The sequence below is a fragment of the Staurois parvus genome, unplaced genomic scaffold (genome assembly GCF_062004578.1).
Source record: "Staurois parvus isolate SC_StPar_1 unplaced genomic scaffold, SC_StPar_1.0 ptg001746l, whole genome shotgun sequence".
Lineage (NCBI taxonomy): Eukaryota > Metazoa > Chordata > Amphibia > Anura > Ranidae > Staurois > Staurois parvus.
The window spans coordinates 248,568-265,250 of record NW_028319542.1 but is presented as its reverse complement, the minus strand read 5'-3'; the positions used below and the strand labels follow the sequence as shown (position 1 = coordinate 265,250).

Below are 16,683 nucleotides of genomic sequence, written 5' to 3'. Positions count from 1 at the left end.
TACAGGAGAGGATAGTGGCGGGTATGACAATGGGCAGTATGTGCAGGAGAGGATTGTGGCGGGTATGACAGTAGGTAGTATGTACAGTAGAGGATTGTGGCGGGTATGACAGTAGGTAGTATGTACAGTAGAGGATTGTGGCAGGTATGACAGTAGGTAGTATGTGCAGGAGAGGATTGTGGCAGGTATGACAGTAGGTAGTATGTACAGTAGGGGATTGTGGCAGGTATGACTATTGTCAATATGTGCAGGAGAAGATTGTGGACGATACGACAGTAGACAGTATGTGCAGGAGAGGATTGTAGAAGGTATGACCATGAGCAGTATGTGCAGGAGAGGATTGTGGCGGGCATGATAATAGACAGTATGTGCAGGAGAGGATTGTGGTGAGTATGACTGTAGGTAGTATATACAGGAGAGGATAGTGGCAGGGTATGACCGTGAGAATTATGCGTAGAAGAGAATTGCGGAGGGTAGGACAATGGAAAGTAAATGCAGGAGAGGATTGTGGAAGGTACAACAGTGAGCAGTATGTGCAGGAGAGGATTGTGGTGGGTATGACAGTGTGCAGGTAAGGATTGTGAACGGTAGGGCAATAAACAGTTAATGCAAATGAACACTGCAATGGGAATGACAGGGGTAATATATGCTGGAGTGATTTCACAGGGTGGTTATAACAGTCCAACTCATTGCTGGTCATCAGCTGACTAAAGTGTGCACAGTTCATGTAGCAAGAAATATCATGCTAGAATTTAGGCCATTATGGCTGGTTATCATGCAAAATCCTGACTGTCTCCATAGGGCCGACTGTCCCCCTCCCCCCCATAGGGCCGACTGTCCCCCCCCCATAGGGCCAATTTTAAAAAGAGCTGCTGTCCTCAACATGCGGTGAACTCCCCTGCAGTTTTGGCAAGATGTGTTCCCTTAGGTGTATGACCATTTATGTACGAATTTCCCTTTCTTAATATAATCATTTAATTTGAAGGATCTTTGTGATGGAGGTATCATAGCAAAAACTCAAGAGAATCTTATTGCTTGCGGACCTGCAGATTTTGTTGAGCTAAAGTAGACGTTTATGGAAGAATAAATCAACTTTGCTCCACTGTGATAGCAGGATCTGGTGGACAGCTACAGGAAGCCTTTAGTTGCAATTATCACAGAGAGAAGTGCAACAACCAGTCACTGTTTGTGGAAGAGTGATTACATTATCCAAACAAACAACCTGAAGTAGATGTAAACCAAATGGCTGTGTTCAACATTTACTAAGTTAAAGTAATTTCAAAAGCCACTGCAATCTTTTTAAACCCAGGGGTCTCATTAAAATGCCTAGTAATCCTGCCATTAAGGTTCCTGATAAATCACCTCCTGTTATAGAACGCTAGCATCTCTATCTCCCAATTGTGCTCCTGTCACACAGGCTTCTGATGGAGGCTTCAAGTGGAAGATCCACTTGACTTCTGGAAGATTTACCCCCCATCATTACCAGGCAATTGTTTGCTACTTGGCACTGCGTTACTTTGACAATGGCGCGTTCATGGAAAAAAAAAAAAGGCTGAAAATTATAAAAAAAAAAAAGAAAAAATTTTTTACTTTCCGCTATAAAATATATCTAATACAAAATAAATAAAAAAAATCTAATTTCTTCATAAATTCAGGCCACATATTTTTGGTTAAAAAATCCCAAACTTATATTGATTGGTTTGCATGAAAGTTATAGCGTCTACAAACTATGGTGTATTTACTAGAATTTTATTTATTTTTTAAATTTTAGTAATGGCAGTGATCAGTAATGTAAGGCGGAACTGTGATAATATGGCGGGAAATCTAACACTTGACGGGAACCAGTGACACGAATACAGCGATCAGTGCTAAAAAATATACACTGTCCCTGTACTAATGACACTGGCTGGGAAGGGGTTAAACATCTAGGGCAATCGAAGGGTTAAATGTGTGCCTAACCAGTGTTTGTGTGTGTACTATGAGATGCTTTCACTAAGGGATGTGCCAGTTTGTATTCCCTGCCTTGCAGGGAAAAATAAAAACAACAACAACACATGCCCACTGACAGGAGAGAGCTCTGTATTGTGTACATTGACAGAGCTCTCCCCAATCATTGTCCGGCACCCACTGATTGGCTTGTGCTGTGACTAATCACAGCTGGCGTGCCTGCTACCCGGAACTGCCGGATCACGTACTAGATACGTTATCTGGCACAGGAGAGTCGCTCTGCCGCCATACTCCTAGGTGAGGGGGTCAGAAAGCGGATATTTAACAAATACACCAATTAGCCATAACGTCTATGACCAATGACAGGTAAAGTGAATAACATTGATTATCTTGTCACAATGGAATCTGAAAGTGGGTGGGATATATTAGGTGGCAAGGGAACATGTTGTCCTTGAAATTGATGTGTTGAAAGCAAAATGTTAGAACATAGAATTAAGGACAGAATTTCCAACGTTAAACCTGCCATTTGTGAGTCTGAATTATGCCGCTACATTTCTTATTTGGGTAGTTGTCCTTTAAGGCTTCAAGGCATGTGAATAAGAGAAATGACTTATAATTTAAATTACTGAAGTAATAAGTCATTTGCAAAAAAAAAAATACCACACCCCCCTATGTGATAAAATCTAAAATTGTACCAAGCAGTCACATGGTACAAATCACAGGTTACGCTGGCACATCTGGATTGTTCACTCTGTTTTGCATGCTCATTCCTCTCATTACCTGTGTGCCAAGTCTGCAGCATTATTTACAGTTACTTGTCTTGCATATCCGACATCAGATGCAAAGCGGTAAAAACCACAACAAATCTGTCAGAGTTAATGAAAAGGATCAGCGCAGCCTCTCTGGCATAATCACACTGTCATCTGCAGGTAGCTGGGGGAAGTGCATTGTAGAACAGAAGACTAGCTGAATGAATAGTCCCTTAGAAAACAAACAAACATTTTCAACTACATCCAAGCATGAGCCCCTTTATAAAAGGCAGGCTTACAAAGAACTCCTGGTATTGTTCCAAAAAGGGACATTTTAATATTAGTGATTTCTAGCTGCAAATATATTTTTTCTTCAATTTGGAGGTTTCTAGATAACCAACATTCTTTCTTTCGTCAATTTTATAATTTTCTAAACGTAGGGCTGCGTCTTGTGATGTTTTTTGGTTTGGTGGGTGGGGTGGTTGGTTTATTAAGTAACGGACACCTGCAATACCTGTGCATGCTCCTTGCTGCACACAAACTTCCTGCAAGTCCGGGTTATCCCAGGTAACACTCAAAGCTGTCATATCAGTTGATTACGGGAGCCTTTATCAAACATCTGACTACAGAATGTGGGCATTCCAGCCCAAAAATAAAAAAAACTAAATGTCTGTGAAATTCCAAGGATGGTGACAATTTTTTTTCCTGGTTTATCAATACAACTTCCAGTGTAAGCTCTCTGCCTTCAGCCTCCTCAATGGACAGTGATCAGCATGATCTCCCCTGCCAAAATAAAGGGAGGGGACCCATGGAGAACTAAAGTTGAACAGAAGCAGCAGAGGGATCCTCCTGGCTCCAGTGTGGCAGGGTTGTGTAAAATGTAATAAGGTATAAGCAATCTCTCAAATCTTTGTATCAGGTACAAGCTGGCATATTGATTTCAACGGTTTATTTTTTTTGTTTTGACTGGGGATCTATTTTAACTCAATTTTCCTAACTTAATAAACTAGCGCAGATGGTAAAAGATATACTTAGGGCTAATTCACACAGAGAACAATTGTTTCCTATGTGCCCCATTCACACTGCAATACATCCTAGGGCTGCGATAAAAAGCAGACATGCTGCACTTTATTGCAGCGCACTATACAGAATTGCATGGCACTGTGTGGCACATTGAGCTGTTGTGCAGAGCCATGAATGAGGTGTATGTTTTGTGCACTTTATACTTCAATAGTATTTATTGAAGAAGAGTTTTGTTTTCTTCCTTTACAATTAAGAGAACAGTTGAACAATGGTTGTAGCATAGTAATTAATCAATGCAATAAAGAGTACATGGGTTGAACAGAAAACGTTAGAGGCAATGCTTAATCCCTGCGCAAAAACAGCGTACATCACTTATGCGCGGTCAAAAACATCAAAAGGCAGCTAACACACTGGTGGGGTTGGGAAAAGGGAGGGAAACCAGGAGGGGAAAAGGTAGGAGACATAGAATAAGGGGAAAACCACTGGTCACTAGTTTGAAATTACAGAATAAGTCATAGTCTTTAATAGTCATGACAGCACAGTGGCTAAATGGGTAGCATTTCCGCCTGGCAGTACTAGGGTCGTTGGTTCAAATCCCAACCACGGCACCACCTGCCTGGAGTTTGCATGTTCTCCCTGTGCTTGCATGGGTTTTCTCCCACACTCCAAAGACATGCTGGTAGGTTAATTGGCTCCTGTCTAAATTGTCCCTAGTATGTGTATGTATGAATGTGAGTTAGGGACCTTAGATTGTACGCCCCTTGAGGGTTAGGGACTGATGTGAATGTACAATATATGTGTAAAGTGCTGTGTAAATTGACAGTGCTATAGAAGTACCTGAAATAAATAATAATTAAATAATAATAGTCATCTAAAGCAGTCTCTCTCAAGCAGGGTGCCCAGGCACCCTGGGATACCATGAGGTTTCTTCAGGGGTGCCTTGGCAAAATGTATACAAGTTTTGGGCAACTTTTAGACAAGCCAGCGGATAGAACAAGCCTGCCTTTTAGTTACACAAAGCCACAGGCTTTTATTGTGCACCATTACGACCTTCTAGCAGCCGGCATCCTGACAACCAATGACATCAGTTGATAAGGAGGGCGTCAGCTGCCTGCATAGCATCCTAGTTTGCCCCTCCCCTGCCCCTCTCTATGAGCTCTGGGGGTCACATTAGCTCAGTGATGCAGAAAACTGAGGGAGAAGAGAAACAATGGAATGCTAGTCAGTACCAGTCTGCAAAAGTGTATTTACTTTGAAAGAATAAATCAACTCTAATGTTGGGTGTCCTACATGTGTGGATGTTGCTGCGTTATATAAAACTAGTAGAATCTTTTTTCACATTTTACAATGGGGTGCCCTTTTTTAATTATGGACAGTCTAGGGGTGCCTCAAGGCTGTCCATAATTTTAAAGGGCACCTTGATTGAAAAAAGGTTGAGAAACACTGCTCTACAGCATTAAAACCCTTGTAGAACCAACTAAGGTACGACTAATCACATATAGTAGAAACAGAAAGAAAGAGAAAGTAGAGAAATGGATAAGGAAGGAGGGTCAAACCCGGGATCCTCAAGGAACAGAAATATACTGAATCCACGGATTCCATAGGATATCAAACTTTTTAGTATTATTATGGAGAATACAGGTGAGTCTGTTGTTAACCATAATCCAGTTGAGTTTATTTTTGCCGTAGTCAGGTGGAATTGCCGACTGTTTCCAATACTTCGCTATGGTAATTCTAGCTGTTTTGTACACTTTAAATAAAGTTTGTACAAAACAAAAAAAAAACTCCAAAAAACAGGGAGGTATGCGAAGCGCTGAATAGCACACCACAATGCCCCCTAACACAGCCAGGAATGGACAGCTGCCGGAGCAGTGAAGAGCTCCAAGAGTTGTGTGCTAAAGTGTGAATTCAGCCTTCAAGTGCCTGTAAAGGTAAAATGTTTTTTTACCTTACTGCATTCCCTGCATAAAGATTAAAATGTTTTGCCACTTGTGGTGGACCCCCCCTTCCCGAATACTTTATCTATCCACATTCGTCGGTTATGACGACATCAGGGGATCTGATGAAACATGTTGGACGGAGCCTCACTTGCTACGTAACGGCCAGTTGTGTAACTTCAGGTGCCGCGTAGAGCACGGCCATTTGATTACTGAGAATTAAGGAGCAAATAGGATGATATGGACTGTAGTATTCATACTAGTTTGTTGGTGCTTTGGACAGTAAGCACCAGACGGCGTAACACTATTGAAAGTCCTCTCTTTATGGTGGAATGGCCTGGAGTTGGTGGAGAACTGGCGGAGAGTTGGGAGGAGATAGCTGAGGAGGCACTACACAAGCGCATTCGACCTTCTTATGTATGTAAGGGGTCGCATCAAATTTGGTGAGTGGCACTAGAGGGTGAAAGATGGAAGGTGAAGCAAGAGCGCCAGAGTGATTGTGGATAAAGCCATTGGTTGAGAGCACTTTACTGGCATCACAAGAGCACTTTACCTTTATTTAAAAATAAGAATGCTGTAGTGAGATATTTGGTTACATAGATTTTTGCCAATGGACTATGGGCGACTGTTTTGGAGGCACATATGGCAAAGGAATTTATTGGATGGATATCCAGCAGTTTATACTTTGATTGCACTTTATGGTTTTGAACATATGGTAAAAGGCATATATATTTTGGAATATTATTTTAAGTGGCACAGCACCAATTTTCTTAAAGTTTTTGTGGACTTAGCAGCTTAAAGCACAGTTCCACCTGAAAAAAAAAAACTGTAGCTGCTGACTTTTAAAATACAGACACTTACCTGTCCCTCAATCCAGCGGTTTCCTGACCACCGCTGGTTTCACCAGCAGTCTTCTCTCCCTGGTGCCAGCATCTTTAGTGTGGGCACCCGGCTGTGACAGCTTGCGGCTTCTTCACAGCCGGGTGCCCACTGCGCATGCGCAAGAAGAACTGCGCTTTGTGAATGGCCCCGTAGTCTTCTGGGACCTCTCACGTGTCCCAGAAGACTATGAGGATTGAGGGGGAAGGACAACTTCTGCTTCCGATCGCCTAGGCGATCACAGCGGAACTGGGAGCGGGTACCTGTCAAATTCGGGTACCTCCTCCTCCCCCCCTTCCCGCTTCCCAAAGGTGCCAATCGTTAATGGGGAGCAGGGGACAAAGGCTTAAAGCGGACCTTCCCCTTTTGGGTGGAGCTCCACTTTAATTGTAAAGAGGATTTTAACCATAATCGCAGAGTTTGGTGTTGTATAGTAAAAGTATAGTAAAAATTTAGGCCAAGTGTTCCCCAATTCTAGCATTTCCCTCTCTCTGACACCAAGGTAACCTTATCTACAGAGATCTGGACATGAAAAAGACCTTTATAGCCGGTCTTCATGTAACAAGAGGTTGAAGTCTTTGGATGTACTATAAGAAATCTGACACAAGGGAACACAGAAAACCCATCTGAAAGGTAAACCGTGTACCTTCTGGATTTACTGTGATTGCCATTTCGCTGCCATAACGTTAGGAATTTGCAGATTGATTTTACATCTTGGAATTACTGTAGAATTATTCCACCTCTACCGCTGTGATGATGCAGCAGGGGTTAGGGGTTCATTCGTGAGTTATTGTTTCTGCTGGTGTTTCAGAGTCATTAGGAAGACATCCTTGCCTTTGGCTCAGCAGAGCTGCTAGAGAGTCTGTTGAGGCTTGATGAGGCTTATGGATATCTCTTGGACATTGCTGTATTAGCTAAAATGTCTCCTCACAGGCACCCCCCCCCCCCCCCCACACAACAAATTTTTTTTTTTTTTTTTTTTTTTTAACACAGAGCTTGCACACAACTCTTGAAAATACTACTGGAGTAGACCATATTATAAAGTTCCATTGTAATGATGCTACAAGAATGATGGCCTTTCCCGAAGCAGGTGCTTAGGAATCAGTGTCTGCACCTCCTCCCAACTCCCCATACCCCCCCTTCAGGTCATTCCAAATTAACAAGGGATGAGACACTCTGGTCAAAGGCCTTCACATATACACTGCCACAGCTGTGCAGTAACATGTTCCATAGAGTGAAACATGGTCTTTCTTGGATGTCCCTATGACAATGGCACTCATGCTTCCAAAGAAAACTTTAAATCATGAGAAACCCCAAGTTCTTGTTGTGGGTTACTCACTTTTCATGCAAACATTATGAGGTCCTTCAACCCCCAAATATAAAAATTAGCAAAAATTGGAGGTTCTGCCTAAAACTGTGCAGCATGCCTGTGTAAAGTGTGTTAATATAGCCACTTGTTTTCACAGGACAATGCTCTAACAGGGGGACAACTGTGGAACACAACTGAAAGACCGGGACTCCCGACAGGACACAGGCATCAATCAAATCTGATAGTGGTTTTAACCATTCCCTGCTCTATGCAAAACCAGAAAAAATGTTTGGGCTTTAGACCTACTTTAAAGACCACCTGATTCACCCAAAGCTACAATTTACATCTACATGACTATGCTGTAAATATGGAAAACAGATTATAGGAGCATTTTTTTAACCTACTAAGATAAATCCAGATTCAAAACATGCAAATGACTTTTTCCAGCAAAAATGACAACCAAAATATTTAGCCTAGCCATGGCCGCTCACAGTGGGAGAAATAAAGGAGTCATGCAGGTTTTGGCATTCCACAGTCTATACTCCTGGAAGTTTCTGAAGCCAAAGAGATTGTTGGAGGCTGCAACACAGGGATAGAGAGAAGAGGGGAGTAAATCATCACTCCTTTTGCAGGATCATTCAGCTTTGTTGTAACCTTACAGGGTCTCCTTTTAGAAGTGGTTACAATTTTCACAGATTTATCTTTCTTTACAAACTACTAATACCATTACCCCCATGTAATAGGATGGACAAAGGCAGATGTGTTTGAAGTCCAGAAGAACACCAACAGAATCCAGATGACCGAACGTCTTGTTGGCTTTATTATTAAAAGCACTACACGGAGAGAAAGAGAAATGCATTTCGTGCCTACCTGGCACGTCGTAGACGTGAAATACGTTCTGATCTTGTCCCCCACAGTGTGCATGATGTCCATGTACTGCTTTTACTAATAAAGCCATCAAGAAGTGCAGTCATACAGATTCTATTGTGTTCTTTGGTATGGCTGGTGACCAGGTCTGCACCTTGTGGAAAGGGAGGTAGAGAAGGCACCATTGAGTGCAGACTCTAGTACACTTTATTGAAAAATAGCTGAGAATATACTCCCATTTGGGAAGATCTATACAAGCACATCTGAAGTCTATAGGGATCTTCCGGGACTGGTGTGGATACGCTGCGAGTGGAGGATATCCAGAAACTGGGTCCAGAGCCGGCTGTGAGATGAAGCAAGGTCAGATTGCAACTGTAGAGTGCGGTGGAATGCAGCGGTCGACATGAACGGAAGTGACGCAACCACATTTCGGAGCAACGTCGTCACGTCGCTTCCGGACTATAATGCTCCAGGAAAGCTCTTTTCATGCTGAGATAATCAAAATGACCACAGCTGATCACAGTAGAAAGTCAAATGGTTTTGTGTGCCATTGAGAAGGTGATTAGTTACACCGGATGAAGTTTACAAGTCTTTTTTTTTTTCTGACATGTTGGTGTGATATCTTACTTGGATGTTATAAGTTGCACTAAGTAAATACAGCTAGATTAAAGAATAGCTGTGTGTCTTCATTTCATGCTGCAAAGCAACAAAATGTGATTTTAAAAAGGGAGGCGATTCTTTTCTATATCCACTGTATATTTTATTACACGCTTTTGGCCCCCTTTGTAGCAGCTTCTACTACTGTAACAATAATATACAGTCATGGCCAAAAATTTTGGCACCCCTGCATTTCTGTCAGTTAATGCACCAGGCCAAGAAAACTGTTGAAAATACAAATGTTTAGACATTCTCGTGTTTATTTCTTTTGTTTATATTGGTAAGACACAAAAAAGTGGAGAAACAGTCAAATCTGAAACATTCTGAGCAAAACCCCAAAAATGGACTGGACAAAATTATTGGCACCTTCTCAAAATTGTAAGACATAATTGCATTCCACGTTTGTGATGTTCCTGTAGTTTGTAATGAAACTCACCTGTATCAATTAACAGGTGCAGACGATATAGAAATCACACCGGCAGCCAGTAACAATGGTGAAAAATTGACCCAACCTTTCTGTTGTGTCTCAGTGTGCCACATGGAGAAGAGAAAGAGTAGCAAAGAATTGTCTGAGGATTTAAGAACAAAAATTGTTGAAATGCATGGACAATCTGAAGGTTACAAGTCCATCTCCAGAGATCTTAATGTTCCTGTGTCCACTGTGCGCAACACTGTCAAGAAGTTTACAGCCCATGGCATTGTAGCTAATATCCCTGGAAGTGGACGAAAAAGAAAAATTGATCAAAGATTACAACGAAGGACTGTTGGAATGGTAGCTAAAGGACCTCAATCAACTTCCAGACAAATTTAAACTGACGTTCAGGCACAGGGTACAAATGTGTCAGCTCGCACTATATATGTCGCCATCTGAACGAAAAGGGACGCTATGATAGGAGACTCAGGAGGACTCCACTGCTGACACAGAAATAAAGCCAGACTGAAGTTTGCAAAACTTACCCAAGGAAGCCAAAATCCTTTTGGGAGAATGTGCTGTGGACAGTCGAAACAAAATTACAGCTTTTTAGAAAAGCCCATCATTCTACTGTTTTCAGAAAAACAAATGAGGACTTTAAAGAAAAGAAAAGAAAATACAGTCCCTACAGTCAAACGTTGTGGAGGTTCACTGATGTTTTGGGGTTGCTGTGCTGCTTCAGGCACTGGATGTCTTGACCGTGTGCATGGCATTATGAAATCTGAAGACTACCAAAGAATTGTGGGGTGCAATGTAGGGCCCAGTGTCAGAAAGTTGGGTCTCTGTCAGAGGTCATGGGTCTTACAGCAGGACAATGACCCAAAGCACACATCAAAAAGCCACCAGAAATGGTTTCAGACAAAGCACTGGAGAGGACTGAACTGGCCAGCAATGAGTCCAGATCTCAATCCCATAGCGCACATGTGGAGAGATCTCAGAACACCAGCTGGGAAAAGGAACCCTTCCAATCTGAGAGACCTGGAGCAGTTGATGAAAGAAAAGTGGTCCAAAATTCCAGCAGAGAGGTGTAAAACACATTGAGGGTTGCAGGATGTGATTGTCATACCAATACCAACAAAATAAACATGAGAATGCCTAAACATTTGTAATTGCAACGATGCAGGGGTGCCAATATTTTTAACCATGAAAAAAAAAAAAAAAATATATATATATATATATATATATATATATATATATATATATATATATATATATATATACATACATACATACATACACACACACATATACACATACTGTCTATTTCTGGGAATGTATGGCCGTTCTATTTATTTACGTTATTTATAGAGCACATACCACTTTACTACTTTATAGCTATATACAGTGTATGTGTGTGTGTATATATATATATATATATATATATATATATATATATATATATATGCATGCACACATATACACACACACACACACACATACAGTCATGGCCGAAATTGTTGGCACCCTTGATATTTCTCCAGGAAATCATGTATTTCTCACGAAACGTATTGCATTAACACATGTTTTGCTATACACATGTTTATTCCCTTTGTGTGTATTGGGACAAAACAAAAAAAGGGAGGAAAGAAAGCAAATTCGACATAATGTCACACAAACCTCCAAAAATGGGCTGGACAAAAGTATTGGCACCCTTTCACAACTGCGGATAAATAAGAATGTTACAAGCATGTGATGCTCCTGTAAACTCACCTGGGGCAAGTAACAGGTGTGGGCAATATAGAAATCACACCTGAAAGCAGATAAAAAGGAGAGACGTTCACTTAACCTTTGCATTGTGTGTCTGTCTGTGCCACACTAAGCATGGACAACAGAAAGAGGAGACGAGAACTGTCTGAGGACCTGAGAACCAAAATTGTGGCAAAATATCAACAATCTCAAGGTTACAAGTCCATCTCCAGAGAACTAGATTTGCCTTTGTCCACAGTGCGCAACATTATCAAGAAGTTTGCAACCCATGGCACTGTAGCTAATCTCCCTGGTCGTGGACGGATGAGGAAAATTGATGAAAGATTGCAACGCAGAATAGTCCGGATGGTGGATAAGCAGCCCCAAACATGTTCCAAAGACATTCAAGCTGTCCTGCAGGCTCAGGGAGCATCAGTGTCAGCGCGAACTATCCGTCGACATTTAAATGAAATGAAACGCTATGGCAGGAGACCCAGGAGGACCCCACTGCTGACACAGAGACATAAAAAAGCAAGACTACAGTTTGCCAAAATGTACTTGAGTAAGCCAAAAGCCTTCTGGGAAAACGTCTTGTGGACAGATGAGACCAAGATAGAGCTTTTCGGTAAAGCACATCATTCTACTGTTTACCGAAAACGGAATGAGGCCTACAAAGAACAAAACACAGTACCTACGGTAAAATATGGTGGAGGTTCAATGATGTTTTGGGGTTGTTTTGCTGCCTCTGGCACTGGGTGCCTTGACTGTGTGCAAGGCATCATGAAATCTGAGGATTACCAAAGGATTTTGGGTCGCACTGTAGGGCCCAGTGTCAGAAAGCTGGGTTTGCGTCCAAGATCCTGGGTCTTCCAGCAGGACAATGACCCCAAACATACGTCAAAAAGCACTCAGAAATGGATGGCAAAGAAGCGCTGGAGAGTTCTGAAGTGGCCAGCAATGAGCCCAGATCTAAATCCCATTGAACACCTGTGGAGAGATCTTAAAATTGCTGTTGGGAAAAGGTGTCCTTCCAATAAGAGAGACCTGGAGCTGTTTGCAAAGGAAGAGTGGTCCAAAATTCCGGGTGAGAGGTGTCAGAAGCTTATTGATGGTTATAGGAAGCGACTGATTTCAGTTATGTTTTCCAAAGGGTGTGCAACCAAATATTAAGTTAAGGGTGCCAATACTTTTGTCCAGCCCATTTTTGGGGTTTTGTGTGACATTATGTCATATTTGCTTTTCTGCCTCTGTTTTATATTTGTTCCAATACATACAAAGGGAATAAACATGTGTATAGCAAAACATGTGTTAATGCAATACCTTTTTTGTGTGAAATACTTGATTTTCAGGAAAAATATCAAGGGTGCCAACAATTTCGGCCATGACTGTATATACATACACATACACACATATGCACACACACATACATATACACACACACATACACTGTATATAGCTATAAAGTAGTAAAGTGGTATGTGCTCTATAAATAACGTAAATAAATAAAAAGGCCATACATTCCCAGAAATAGACAGGGAAGTATGCATTTAACAGATCCTAAAAATACATTCTCCTGCTCATTAGTAATTCATCTAGAAGTAACACTGGACCCCCGGGGCGTTTAATTCCAAGAGCTTTTTAGTTCGACGCTGAGCTTGCACCCATCTGCAAAACAAATGCTCCACAATTCCTGCATGAAACAGGGGTTTTATTTAACTCTTTGATGACTGGAGAGGGAGAAAACTCACGTCCACATAAATACTAGCTCTTGGTGCAGCACTGAAAGGGTTAACCTGGAAGACAAGTGACAGCGAGTGGAACATCAAGGTGACGACTAAAGCGGGCAGGGCTGTGGTGGCTAAAAATAAAACCAAATCATGCAACAATTTTCTGTTTAGGAAGATCAAACAAGCTAATTTTCAACAGGGGGGGGGGGGGGGGGGGGGTTGAACGAAAAAAAAAAACAGATAAAAGGGAAGGACTCAGTCATAAGATTCTGGTTTCCAATTAAACGGTTGGCATGTTTCCATGGCAACTAGAACACATTCGCTATATTGTGCTGGGGTCCCAGGAGCGCCATGAAGGGGGGGTAAGAACCTGCAGATTTGAGGAAACACAAATTAATGGTTTGCTGGACAATTACCTAACCTGAAGACGTCCACAAGTAACAAGACTTGTTAATTGTCATAAAATTGATGTCACAGACTCGTTCAGATTGGATTTATGCTTCAAGCCGGTACAGAGGTGTTTAGCATCTAATAGAACGCTGTAACATCCCTTTAATAATGTAGTTGCAACCACTGAATATGTATACAGTAAAAATGCTAAAAGAAAATAATAAAAAATCAGGAATACAGAAAAAAGGACTAGATGAAGTACTGCTAATGCAGTTACCATGTATATGCATTAGGAAGCAGAGATGACTAAGGAGACCAGGGTAAGTGATGTTTGGTTGCCATGCATTGCAAAGCACATATAAACCCAATCACTAAAATCCTATGGAAGCTTTAACATGTCAATAGAACAGATAAAAAAAAATATATATATATATATATAAAAAATGTTTTTGAATCTGCAGCTTCCATTAAAAGTATGTCTGGTGATCCTGCCATGAAGATCCTGGTATAGGGTGACAACAATCTGTCCTTGTCTCCAGATCGTGCGAATACATTGTTACATGTCAGGCATGCTCCACTGTTGCCACCCGTCAGGAAACCCACCCTGAGAAAAGCTATGAAGCCATAGCTAAAATGAATGTGGCGACATAGAGGCAACAGGAGATCAGCAGTCGAGATGCAACAGAGGAGGAGTAAAAGTATGTATTAAAACCAATGGCAACTGTATATGATCCAGTGCTTTAGCGAACCAAACGTCATTGGGTTAGTGCTCACATCTACTTTAAAGCGGAGTTCCGTTCAAAAGCAGAAGCTGTGCTTATTTGCCTCCTCCCCCCTCCACTTCCATGTTTGGCGCCTTTTGGGGGCGGGGGGTCAGCGGGTACCTGGTTTTGCCAGGTTCCCGCTCAGTTCGGCGTGGCAAAGTGAGCCGGAAATTCAGCCCCCTCCTCCCTCCCGCAGTCTCCTGCGAACTTTCACAGGTCCCAGAAGACTGCCGGACCAATTAGGAGGTGCAGCGTGACTTGCGCATGCGCAGTGGGCACCAGGTTGTGAAGCTGCAAGCTGTCACAGCCTGGTGCCCACAGTTGAGATGTCAGCGCCGTTGCGGGGAGACGGGACGGCGCAGGAGAGAACATCGCTGGACTCCAGGACAGGCAAGTGTGTGCCTATTAAAAGTCAGCAGCTACAGTTTTTGTAGCTGCTGACTTTTAATAAACACAAAAATGTCTGGAACTCCGCTTTAAGGCTCAATGCACACTAGCATGTTTTAGTAGCATTAGAAGTGTTTAGGATCTTTAGCGTTTTATTAGTGTTTTTACAGTATATGTAGAAAAGAAGAAAAAAAAAAAAAGCTAGAAAAAAGCTGTTCACAACATTTCTGCTTGAAAAACGCTCCAAATGATCCAGACTGTACAAAAAACTATTTTTTTTCCTGTTCCTAGCAGCTGAAGCTCAAAAAACGCCAATAGCCTACAGTAGTGTGCATGGACACAGAGGAGAACACTATTTTAGCTTCTTGGAGCAGAAAGAGAAATGCTAACAACAGCTGTTAGGAGCTTAAAAAAATGCTAGTGTGCGTGGGGCCTAAAGCTGAAGTTTTTGTATGATATTTTTTTTTTTTTGCCTATTTACATCGGTCGGCTCCTACTGGACTGCCCCTGTGTAAGCTGCAAATTAGGGTTGCACCGGTACGGATATCGGTGTTGATACTGAGCCTTTACACTAGTACGTGTAATGGTGCAAATGCTCCAATACCTAAACTGGTACTTTTGTGCTGCGATTTAAGTCCATACAAAACGAAAAAGGCTCAAATCATACTACAAAGAATCCCATGCGATTTGAACAGAAATGTGGTGCGACTCCTGTCTGAATTACAGGCAGTTTCACAACCCCTCGTGTGAACCCAAGGCTTGTTATAGAGTCTTCAGCCTGGGTACACACAGAAGCGGGGAGAGAAACCGCATGCGAATCGCACCACATCTGTGAGGTCATTCATTTTGTATGGGCTGAAATCGCACCGCAAAAGGTGTCAGTACTTGGTTTCGGCGAGTCCTTGAGCATAAGTATCGGTACTCGTACTCATGGTATTGGTGCAACCCTACTGTAAATCACTGTAGCGATAGCAGCAATAATTTAGGTCCAGTGCCAAGCAGCTGAAATTCTGCATAGTAACCATAGGGGGGCTGGGTTGCACTGCTGCCATTCAGAGAAAGCCTTGTATTTTATTTGTTTGTGAATACAAGGTGTTCTCTGATTAGATGAGGTGGAGTAGTGTCATTACCTTCTCTACTCACAGAATAACATGTATTCAGTGGAAAAAAAAAATAGAAGGCTTTCCTTGAATGGTAGCAGTTGTGAGCATGAAACCCCCTGTGGTTACTTTATAGAATTGGAGCAGCTTGGCACTGAAACCAAATGACTGCTGCTATCACTGCAGTAGCGACGACTGGGATTGGTCAAGTATGAGATATGGATACTTACAATGGCCCAAGCTGAACCAATGTAACTATGCAGGAAAAAAAAAACAAAAAAAAACTCAATTTCCGATTTAAAGCAAATCTGAAATGTACAGCTGAGTGTACACTCTAAATAAAAGCTATAAAATGTACAACCTAAAAAAAAGACACATGGGAAAACATTTCATCTAGTGCCGTGGTTCTCAACCTGCCGTGACCCTTTAATACAGTTCCTCATGTTGTGGTGACCCCCAACCATAAAATTATTTACCCAGTAATTATAATCCATGAGTGTTGTTTTACCTCCAATACTGCTGCTTTCTACACAGTAGCTGCTCTTTACACATCGGAAATATGTGTTTTCTGATGGTCTTGGGGGACCCCTGTGAAAGGGTTGTTCGACCCCCAAAGGGGTCGTGACCCACAGGTTGAGAACCACTGATCTAGTGTAAAAGGCCATACATTAGGTCATTATCATAAAACTAATTGTCAAGCTATCAATGCAATAACCAAGAATTGATTTACTAAAAGTGGAGCACTCAGAATCTGGGGCAGATGTGCATGGCAGCCAATCAGCTTCTAAC

The 16,683-nt window shown here is 41.9% G+C and overlaps 1 protein-coding gene across 1 annotated transcript in view; it reads right to left on the bottom strand.

The window, feature by feature from the left end:
• The window catches only part of LOC149434529 (pyruvate dehydrogenase protein X component, mitochondrial-like), a 137,710-nt gene that overhangs the window by 33,095 nt on the left and 87,932 nt on the right, over positions 1–16,683 (bottom strand). The gene's annotated exons all lie outside the window — the stretch shown is intronic.